General features: G+C 39.3%; 1 long non-coding RNA gene across 1 annotated transcript in view; it reads left to right on the forward strand.

Moving 5' to 3' along the window:
• LOC101151154 (uncharacterized) overlaps window positions 1-10781 on the forward strand; it is a 56989-nt gene extending 46208 nt beyond the window's left edge. Inside the window, exons 3-4 of the long non-coding RNA XR_174202.4 lie at window positions 7418-7754; window positions 9337-10781. This is a non-coding gene — a long non-coding RNA (uncharacterized lncRNA). The remainder of the gene's footprint in view (window positions 1-7417; window positions 7755-9336) is intronic.
• The last annotated feature ends 589 nt before the right edge of the window (window positions 10782-11370 follow it).

An 11370-nucleotide genomic window follows, 5' to 3' on the forward strand; every position in this document is an offset into this window, starting at 1 on the left:
CATGATGGAAAGTGGGATTTAGGAAGGTAGATCAGGTCGGAATAGAAAATTGGAGTGCTATGAAGTTGGGAGAACTGCAGGCAGAAAGACTAGTAGGATGAGTATAGGGCCAAGCTAGAGAAATGAAATGGCAGATGGAGAATCTTAACATGGGTTTAACTACCTTGGTGAACTAGGAAGCAAGGTAATTCGCTAGAGGTGAGTAAGAGGAAGATAAAATTGAGGGGTGGATGGGGAGGAGAACTTCAATGTACTCTCCTGAGGTCAGGTGGCATCATATTATTTCTTGCTGGGCCTGGCTGTGTCTAGGTCTTCTGCTCTCCATCTGTATGAAATCTAGGGCAACTGCAGAATTTCTCGTTTCATGATTAGTCTGTGTATTATAAGCAAATTGCCAAAAGACTGATCAGATATTTACATGGTCTATTCAATTTGGGTTTTGTTAACTAAATGCCGTGAATTTTTTTAATTAATTTTTTTTTTGAGACAGAGTCTCGCTCTGTTGCCCAGGCTGGAGTGCAGTGGCACAATCTCGGTTCACTGCAAACTCCGCCTCTTGGGTTCAAGCAATTCTCTTGCCTCAGCCTCCCAAGTAGCTGGGATTACAAGCATGTGCCACCACGCCTGGCTAATTTTTATATTTTTAGTAGGAACGAGGTTTCTCACCATGTTGGTCAGGCTGGTCTTGGACTCCTGACCTCAAGTGATCTGCTCACCTCAGCTTCCCAAAGTGCTGGGATTACAGGAGTGAGCCACAGCAAATTAAAATTAAAATTAATTTGTTAATTTTTGTTAATTAAAACTACTATCACAGAAACTGTTATTTACAGCACTTTTAATGAACAAAGAGATAAGCCCTGTGGTTACATAGCAATTGACTTTTCTTCTGGCTGTGAAGCCAGAGTAACCACAGAAGAGTCATTTAGTCATGACTTTTGTCTAGATTTTGCTGTTCATGAGAAGGCAGAAGTGGGCTGAACAAGCCATATATTCATTCTGGACTTGAAATGCAGAAGTGTGTACTCAGTTAGTTTAATTAAAAAATTTCTCAGTTAACATTTAAAAATATTTTTGAATATTTTAAAAATTTTAAGTACTTTATACACTGGCCAGTTATTGAATGCTTGAATGTTTGTTGAAGTTCCCTGTGTTCAAGACTGTTTGCTTCCCTAGAGGAGAAAATAATTAATGTTCTAAAACACAGCATGAACATATTTTATATGTTGAGACAGATAGGCAGCGATAAACTATAAACTAGATGAGATAGTATACCTACACAGCCTCTGAGTTGAGAAAAATTAAAGAATCCTTAAACACACACACATGCACACACACACACACACACACATACCCAGAAACACAGAAATGGGTCCCATAAGGAAAAAGGTAATTTATTGTACATGATGCTGTAGTTTCTAGAGACTTAGAGTGTTGTCTGGCTAGTGACTAAAGTAAGAGTCTGGTTTTGACTCCTAGTTGAGCACAGGTGCCAAGGTGGGTCATTTTTCAAAGGGTGGTGTTCTCATAGTGGTACCCCTTTTGTCTCTAGTGTTGAAGTGGTGATGTTGATGCTTCTGAGGAGATAATATTTTCTCCCAGCCCTGACAACTGTGCTTGCAGAGATCAAGCCTGACCCAGAGATAGTGTCTCACAGCTTTTTGGCTGTATTCATTGGTAAAGAGTCAGTTGCTTGTCATCAGTAATAACAAGTTTCAGTTTCATCACAGGAAAATGTGAGCCAGGAAGGGCATTTAGAAATCAACCAAAGTTGGCTGGGTGTGGTCGCTCATGCCTGTAATCCCAGTGCTTTGGGAGGCCAAGGTGGGATGATTGCCTGAGGTTAGGAGTTTGAGACCATACTGGGTAATATAGTGAGACTGACTACAAAAAAAAAAAAAAAAAAAAAAAAAGGTGAGAGAGAGAAATCAACCAAAGGCCTGTGGGAGACTGACCATTGTCATAGGTGGAAGGCTAAACAGGGTTGTGGGAGTTTCAGAAATAGGGGGAGCATTGTAGTTTGAAGTGATGGAGGAGGGCCAAAAAGAAAAATAAAAAATCACCTCAGCAGGGAAGTGCGAAGTACAATAAACATATGGATGAAAACAGAACAAGACATGAAAACTTATTTAGTTTTTAAATTTCTGCACACAGGAGAAAGTACGTGCTATGAGTTGGCTCCTTTCACCATACCAAGATGCCTATGCTAGAAGCTTTGAGTGCTGCTTAAAATATTGCTACAAGGTCATGCAGCCTCTGAAGGAGCTTCTTAAGCTGGCCCTAAGTATTATGTTACTATCTTTCTATGCTTTCTTTCTTCCCTGGAGAATAGGTTTAGTTTATGATCCCAACTCCTACTTCTCTGTAGATAATGCTTGCCTCTATTTCTCCAGCCCCCAATTTTCACCTGCGTTCAAACACTATTTTTAGCTGCCTTCTTAGATGCCTTCGTTGTTATGAAATCATTCAGAAATCATTGTGTCCAAGCCTGAATTTATCTTCCTTTAAAACCTCCCTAAGTTTCTCCCAGTTTTATCTGTGTAATACTGAAATCGTTTAAGTCCCTAAAAACATTTATTACCTCATCCTATACAATTTCCTTGAAATAGTTCTTTACTTACTTTGTTTTATCTTCCTTCCCCTTTTTACTGTCACCTTTAAAACCTCACATTCTCAAACAATAACCTCTTACCTTATCTTCCTACTGCTAGATAGAGACTCTCCAAACATTATTTCTACTATGAAACCATTTATTGCTTTCCATAGCCTAAAGGGGAGACCATGGATCCTGAGTGGCCTACAGAGAGGTAGGCTCGATAAGAAGGAGATGGAGAGTGTTATAAAGGCGGCTGTCACCTCACACATATGGATTTCTCAAGTTTCGTATTGAGCTGTCTCACTGCTCCACCAAAGTTGGAGACAATGATTGAAGTCAGAGACCTGGTGCAAATTTAGAGACTTGGTGCAACCCAGTCAGAGACCTGGGTTAAGTAGCCTGGTACAAATTTCAGATAAATACGTGGTCTCTGTTGTACTTATCACACATGAAATGGGAAGGTGAGGAGTAAAAATGGGATTATGCCACTGCAGGGTAGATTTGAATTAGACAAAGGAGAGACAGCTGAAGAGATACAGGGCTGTGAGACCACGTATAAGTTAGTTTTTCCATTCCTTAAACCAGCACTAAGGCCTTTCCTGACAGGCATTTCCCCCTTCCTTGATTTATTTTTCTCCATACCAGTTATTCCTACCTGACACATTCTATATTTTTCTTTTGTTTTGTCTCCCCCAAGTAGAATGAAAGCTCCATCAAGGCAGGAATTTTGTCTGTTTTGTTCACTGCTGTCTCCCCAGTTCCCAGAACCGTAACTGGCACAAGGCATGTGCTCAATATTTATGTAAATATTTATAAATATTTGTTGAACAAATGAATGGATACACTCTCTAGCATGAAATCTTATTTATTTATTGGTAAGTCTGATCACTTCTACCCTCAAACATGTTAAATTTATTTCTTTTCTAAATAATTCCTTGTAGAATTTTCTACTTTCTCCTCAGCTATCCAAATTCCATCCTATTTTGGGTGCTGGTCAGGCTGCATTATTACTGGGAAGTTTTACCTGATGGAAAGCGGGAAACCTGAAAACATCCCAGGGCACGGTAATCACAAGTCTCTCAGCATCCTGGAGACTCTTGCTTTTTGTATCATTTGTCTTTGGAATTATCACATCCTCAGAGGCTGGTGTGCATTGCTTTTCACTGCCTTCTTCTGACGCTAATCACACCTTTTCTAAACTTGATCTTCTCTTACTTTCAGTGTTATACTCCCACAGGTGTTGGCTTTAGGCATGTGCATTTTTGCTCATTCATGCATTATTTAATTATTTAATACACACTCCTCTAAACACTGTGGGAGACAGAAATAAATTAGGCCCAATACAAGCCCTTAAGGAAATCATAGTGTAGTTTGATCCAGAGTATTAACTAATTAAGTTTTAAACTCCTTGAAGGTGGAAGCATTTAAAAATATATTTGTGTGTGTGTGTGTGTGTGTGTGTGTGTGTGTGTGTGTGTTTCCACCATGTCTCCAATAATGCTAGGTACTTAGAGAGCTCAATAGATGTACCAAATGATGGAAGAACCTTAGAATTAGCTGGAATTTAGACTATTCTAATCTAACCACCCCATTGTATGGGTGAAGATATAAAAGGAGTGGTTTGTTTATTACTTGCCTGACAGATAGCTAACCAAATAACTATGGGAGGGTCTGGGTTGAGAGAAACCAGGGTCCTAGACTACCAGGTCAAATACATTATTGCTAAATTTCTATACCATTGTCAGAAACATACTACAGAAAACCAGGCTGGTTTATGTAAAAATAGTTGTGTTAGTACTGATTAAAATTCTAAAGGGCTAGTATTAGTAAAATAAAATATCTTTGGTAAAAGTGCTTAATATTCCTTGGATGCTCTGTTTCTTTAGAATTAGAGAGTACAATGGGAGTAAATGCATCAAAACAATGTAAAATTCTTTGTGATCACCAGGGTGTGACCCTGCCTCTGGTAACGTACACAGCAGTTACTTCTGGAACCATTGCTTTAGATATCTATAAACACGCTGGTGGCCCTACCTTGGCTATTCCTGGCTATGACTCTCTGCTCCAATCTCCTGCCTTATCCTCTTTACTTCTAATTAGTTAGTAGACATCCTTGGGAAGTAAGAAACTAGAGCTTCAGGGGACCCAGCTTCCTGGCTCCGCCTGTGCCGTCTTTAGAATACTGTGGCAGAAACCCCAATGATCTTGGAAATTTGGGTTTGCATGTTTAATCTCTCTTCTGGATCTATGATCTTCATTCTCAGCAAGGATCAGCCCTCGCTCACTCTATGTATTTTTTCAAATTCCTGGTGGTGTGCCAGTTGGTACGTGAAGAAGGGAAGGTTTGGTGACAGAGACGGTGATACGGTTTGGCTGTGTCCCCATACAAAATCTCATCTGGAATTATAATCCCCATAATCCCCACATGTCAAGGGTGGGATCAGGTGGAGGTAATTGGATCATGGGGGTGGTTTCCCCTGTGCTGTTCTTGTGACAGTGAGTGAGTCTCACAAGATCTGATGGTTTTATAAGTGTCTGGCATTTCCCCTGCTTGCACTCAGTGTATTGTCCAGCCATGTGAAGAAGGATGTGTTTGCTCCCCCTTCAGCCATGATTGTAAGTTTCCTGAGGTCTCCCCAGCCCTGCAGAACTATGAGTCAATTAAACCTCTTTCTTTTATAAATTACCCATTCTTGGGCAGTTCTTTATAGCAGTGTGAGAAAGGACTAATACAGAGGGCTTCTTCTGAAGTAGACTTTAAGAGAAGAGTTTAGAAGTAGATTTCCCCATTATTAAAAACTGACTAATTTTGAGCGGTAGGTAAGTTACAGAACCTCTTTGACTGCATTTATTTCTGAGAATCTTGTGTGTAGAAAATCAATGAAAGACAAAATATATCTGTAAATATAAGTTCATAAAGTAAGGCTGGGAGCTGTATGTTTGCCATTCAAGAGTGGGATTAAAAAACTATTAGCTGACCATAGAGACCTAGGAGTAGCAGGTGAAAGAGAATTTTGAGGGAGGCACTAGCAACCCAGAGGAATGTGGTCTTTTTTTTTTTTTTTTTTTTTTTTACATTTTCCCTATGGTTATCACATACTGTGTGGCATGTAAAGACTGAGTTCTGCACAGAGATGGAGCATTTCCCAGAGCTGTTAGGGAGATGACTTGCATTTATCTAGGAGAGGCTGTTACTTTTCCTCAATTTATTCAGTGATTAGAAAATAGCTTGTGATTTTTGTCTTCAGAGACGCATAGTTGTTTTCCATGAACAATAACCCACTGGCCAGATTTGGTCTAATATTCTGAGAGGCTCTGGCTGTGGCGGAGATAGAAAAACTCTACCACCCACAGGCATATGAGGCTGCACCAGATTTGAAGGATAGAAGTCAGGAACAATTAAAGGGCATGCAGACACTGGAGTGAAATGCTGATTTGGAAGCATGATTTATGTGTGGGTGTTCCCAGCCTGGCATGTGGATAGGCATCCTAAGGCTAACTTTATCCTTTTATTTTTGAAGTACACTGAGTGCTAGTCTCTGTGGATAGTTCCTTTGCAGAAGAGAACATGGCAGCAGTTGGGCTGGTGGCTTGCTCATAGCCACAGAGGCCAACCCATAATCCTGGGTATTTTAGTGATGGTGGTGAGATGAGGGGAGAGGGAAGTGCTTTGTACATTGAGTACCTCACCTTCCAGCATGGGATCCATAGCAGCTTTTGAACATTGGTCCGTTTAGAATCAAACACTGGCAATTTAACTTTAATCATAGGGTTATTTACTTTTATTCTGCTACAATCTTGCAAATTTTCAAAAAGATTACGTGAAACTGCAGTTAACAATCTGTAAATTGTGTCTCTTCAGACTAAATTGTTCTTTGCTGTTGATGAAAGGCTGTAAAAGCATTCTGGTTTTTAGTCCTTAGATGAGCTAAAACTGATGGTGACTCTAGCTAAACTGAAACAAACTGTCTTTATCTCATCTGACCTTTTATAGGAGATGTTTATGTATCTTTCTTACATTATTAGAGTACATAGTTTAGTTGGAGGACAGGACAGGGGCATTCTTGTTGCATGTTGTGGATTGAGAAAGAAGCAAGCAAGTGGCCTTATCCTTATGACGCTTGGTGAAGCAATTAGTGTTGTGGAATCAATGTTATAAAAACCAGCTCCGCATAACCTATTGCAGGCATCTAAAAATCTAGATTAGGTCTAACCCAGACACAGTTTCAAGTAAGGAGGGGGGTCATATAACATGATATTGTCACTCATCCCCATCATTTCTTATTACTGTTATAAACAGGAAGATTTCGAATCTAAAAGTAAGACTTACTGGTTTGAACCTGGGATTCTGGCCCAAACTGTACCCACCACATTTCCACAGAGAAGGTTCAAGTCCCTGGATGCCTATGCGAAATGGATTCCCCCATTCTCCCAAGAATGCAAATGATGACAAATTGACCGAAGCTTCTGGACTTTCCTCTCTAAAATAGGGTCAATACCTGAGTTAAGACAGAGAATTTCAAGTCTGTGAAGCTTTGGTTCTGCTGCTTCTCTGCAGTTGAGAGAATTTATGAAGCCAAAAAAAGTATGATGCCACCCCATACAGAATCAGAGCTGTATTTATTTTGCCCTTTGGTATTCCATTCAACATTGAGATTTGTATTTCTCCAAGTCAGGGTGGGAAAAGATTTTCTAAGGCACAGTGGGAGAGGTGCTGATTGGTAAAGAGTTTGCGGAGGTGAAAGTAGGAAGACTGACTTGTGAGCTGTCTCCAAGAGGAATGAATGCAAAACATTTGATTTCCCTGTTTGTTTTTTGTTGCAGATACCTTGACTATGAATAATAGTTTCAATAAGGAAGACAGAATGAGTTCTGACACGAAGGTTGGGAGCTGTGACAGGCAGACGAAAAATGGAGCCAAATGGCATGGAGGTGTGTCATCACTGCTGGATTTTACCTTGATCTACATTCAGTTATCTACTTCTTTTCTAAATGCTGGGCATTCATTCAAGAAACAGCATATATGTTCTGACTTTGAAGTAATTGATGAACTGTCATGTACAGTATATGGAAATAAGTTTTATTACCTTCTTCCCACATTAACTCATCCATCCATTCAATAGCCATTTATTGAGAAGCTCACTCTGTGTTAGGCACAGTGGTAAGTACTATAGGTTATCAATCACGTATTTCCTAGAAATTTTGTAGTAATGAACAACATGCTTTTATTTTTAAATTGGCTTTGGTTTTACGACACATGCTAAAGGCTTCAAACAAGGAATCGCTGCATGAATAGAAAAGGTGAAGATAATTGTGATTAATTAATGAGCTTTATAGCTTTTTAGATCCATATTTCAGTGGGCCTAAAAAGGAGCTGCCTTATTCACTATTTGAAATATTGTCTTGTTATTGCAAGCCAGTTAAGAGTAAGATAAGACATTGATTGACTCTACAGATGCTCTAGTTGTTGCTTAGAAGTAAAGGTAAATAGTCTTCTGTGTGCCTACCCTTCTGCACAACCAGCAGCAATTATAGCAACTAAAACTTTCTATTTTTCAGCATGGATTTTGTGCCTATCATTATTTGCTATGTGATACTACCATAATACCTGCGTAAGCTCACAGCCATGAATGTAGGAGATGTAACAGGAAAATGAGACTGTGGATCAAAAAAATATTGAAACAGGATAGAAAGTCACTGATGAAAGCATAGAATTACATATTATTGGGCAGGATGGTGGAGGAGGAGAAACAAAACTGTGACCACCAGTGAAAGAAATTATGAATAAATTGCCTTTCTGATGGTTACAATGAAAGGAATGTAAGTGATGAGGGCCTCCAGTGGAAAGGAAGCATGGTAAGCAAAAATCAGTAGGTGACCCATGCCCTTCTAGTATCTGGGAAGGGAAAAGATCAAAACCTATGCAACTGAAGCCAGAGTCACTGTTAGTGGAGAGGAAAGTTAGTGTGCAGCTGAGGGGCTCGAGGGAGGTTTTCCTGGCCACTTCCAAGGTCTAGTATATGGAGTGCCAGAGGGTGTTCTATGGAAAGAGTGGGACAGCTACCAAGTGAAGAATGTGGCTGAGTGTGGGAGAGGAACAAATATATAATTTGCAGCAATGTCTGGAGAAAGCTGAGAGGACCCAGATCTTGTGTGTCTGTCAGGGAAAGGAAGAATGAGTCACTGGTTTTAGCACTAAGGTTACCCAGGAAATTTTAGCATCTACTTGTAAACTGTCACTTAATGTTTGACTTATGTGATAATTTGGAATTTTATTTAAACATCTTAATAAAACTTTGTTAATAAACTTCCTAGTAGGAGGATTTGTCCCATATTTTGAATGTTTCTCAATGCTGGGAAATGAAAATTTCCAACTGGCAGTATTTCATAATACTGTTTACCTGGGAAAATTAGTATAACAAATAGAGTGATTTAAGTTTTATTCTGGAATTACGCATCCCCCTTCTCCCTGGAAATGTCCCCTTAATTGTTTACAGCTGCTAAAACTCAGTTTCATAGAAGGTTGAGCAGCAGCATATCCTAGATAAGAACAATGTGTCATGGAGCAATCTAACGTGAGCTTTAATATGATCTCTCAAACCTTGAAGAATCAAAGAAAGAACCTTAGTTTGGAATAAACAGTCAATTCTCAAGTAAAGCTTATAGGCATTTGAAAAACACTCTGGTGCTATTTCTTCAGAGGTGCACATTAATAAATGTCTTGGGCCCCCTTTTGACTGCAGGTGTCATGATGTTGGAACAGTAACAATAACTCAACCAACCAGGGCTTGTCTGAATACAATCCTACAGCAGCAGGAGCTGTGGAGATATAGAAGGCAAGGAAGACCAGGTTGTGAGGGAAGACGAATTTACTCCCAGGAATGTTGGGATTGAGAGTAATATTCTCCAATAATGGTGGAAGACAGAACAATAAAAGCCCACCAGCTCCTTCTGCATGGTGGGATAAGAGAAAAGCCAAGGGCAGAAGTGAGACAAATAACCATCACCAAATTGAAAAGAAAACCTTTATAACAAAAACTGGATTGATAAATGACCTTTAGTAGTGGAAAGATACCATTCCAATGAAGCATGAATTGAAAGGATTTCTTCTGAAAGCTAATTTACATTTTTCTTTTTTTTTTCATTTTCAGTGTGTTTTAGCAGGTGTATTGTTCTACATGGTTAGTTTCTTTACCTCTTTGAAAAAAATGGGTCAGCTTGACACATCTGGATGAAAGAATCCGTCAGGTGATTATGATTGAAGACAGATTAAGCCTTGTTATGAGGGGAATATTTGGGGGCTTACCCTGAGGTGATATTTGATGATTTAGCTGTGGGAGAATTTCCCTCCCAAGATCAGCGTGACTGACACTGAAATTGCTACAGGGGAACTGGACCTTTCCAAGAGGTGACAAGGACATTTACCTGGTACAACACAATAGTTCTGGACTGGAAGTCTAGTCCCATTGATGAAGTTCCCAAAAGATGTCCAGGTCCTAATCCCTGGAATCTGTGAATATGTCATCTTACACATCAAAAGAACTTTGAAAATGTGATTGAGGTTAAGGACCTTGGAATGAGGAGATTACCTTGGATTATCTGGTTGGGTCCAAGCTAATCACATGAGTCCTTAAAGGAGAAGAACCTTTTTTAGCTGGGTCAGAGAGAGATGTGATGATGAAAACAGGCTCAGAGAGATGCACTGTAAGAAGGGCTTGACCAGTTGTTTTTGACTTTGAAGATGGAGGGAAGGGCCAGGAGCCAAGGAAGGTGGGTGGCTTTTGGAAGGTGGAAAAAGCAAGGGAACATTCTCCTCCAGAGCCTCCAGAAAGGAGCTCAGCCCTGTTGACATCTTTGTTTTTATTTTTTATTTTTAGTAGCATTGAGGTCTCACTATGTTGCACAGGCTGGTCTTGAACTCTTGAGCTCAAGCAATCCTCCCGCCTTGGCTTCCCAAAGTGCTGGGATTACAGGCATGTGCCACCACATCTGGCTTCCTACTAACATCTTAACTTGAGTGCAGTGAGACTCATATTTGAATTTCTGACCTTATATTATAGAACCATAAGACATTATAGAATTATATAGAATTATAGAACCAAAAGACAATAACTTTGTGTAGTTTTAAGATACTAAATTTTTGGTAATTTGTTATGGCAGCACAATAAAACCAATATAGCATTATATTATGCCAATATCATCTCTTTGTTGACTATTGCTATTATAGTTTGTTTTATGGGTCTTGTGTAAACAATCAAGCTATAATATTGGGTTAACTCCCTAAGGAAAACTTGGAATATAGAACATTATTTTAAAGACTGAATTAGGTAAATACACCTGCCAGTGAATACATTAACGAATTAATTAATATATTCACTCTTTTCACTCACAAATACTTTTTGAGCCCCTATTACTAGCCAAACATTTTGTTAGATTCTGAGAAGGGTCTGCTAGACAACATTGTGACTATAGTTAATAACAATATATTGTACTCTTGAAGATTACTAAGAGAGTAGATTTTAAGTGTTCTCACCACAAAAAATAAGTATGTGAGGTAATGCAGATGTTAGCTTGATTTGGCCATTCCCCAGTGTATACATATTTCAAACCTTCATATTATACGTGGATAAATATATACAATTTTTATTTGTCAATTAAAAGCCCCTCAATGAATACAGATTCCATTCTGTCCTCGAGGTGGGGCTTGTAGACTTGATGGGGCCCGGGGATCAACTTTTAAACAGGCAGTTCCAACGTGTGGAGTGGATAGGCTTATT

The sequence above is a fragment of the Gorilla gorilla genome, chromosome 2 (assembly GCF_029281585.2).
Source record: "Gorilla gorilla gorilla isolate KB3781 chromosome 2, NHGRI_mGorGor1-v2.1_pri, whole genome shotgun sequence".
In the NCBI taxonomy this organism is placed as follows: Eukaryota; Metazoa; Chordata; class Mammalia; order Primates; family Hominidae; genus Gorilla; species Gorilla gorilla.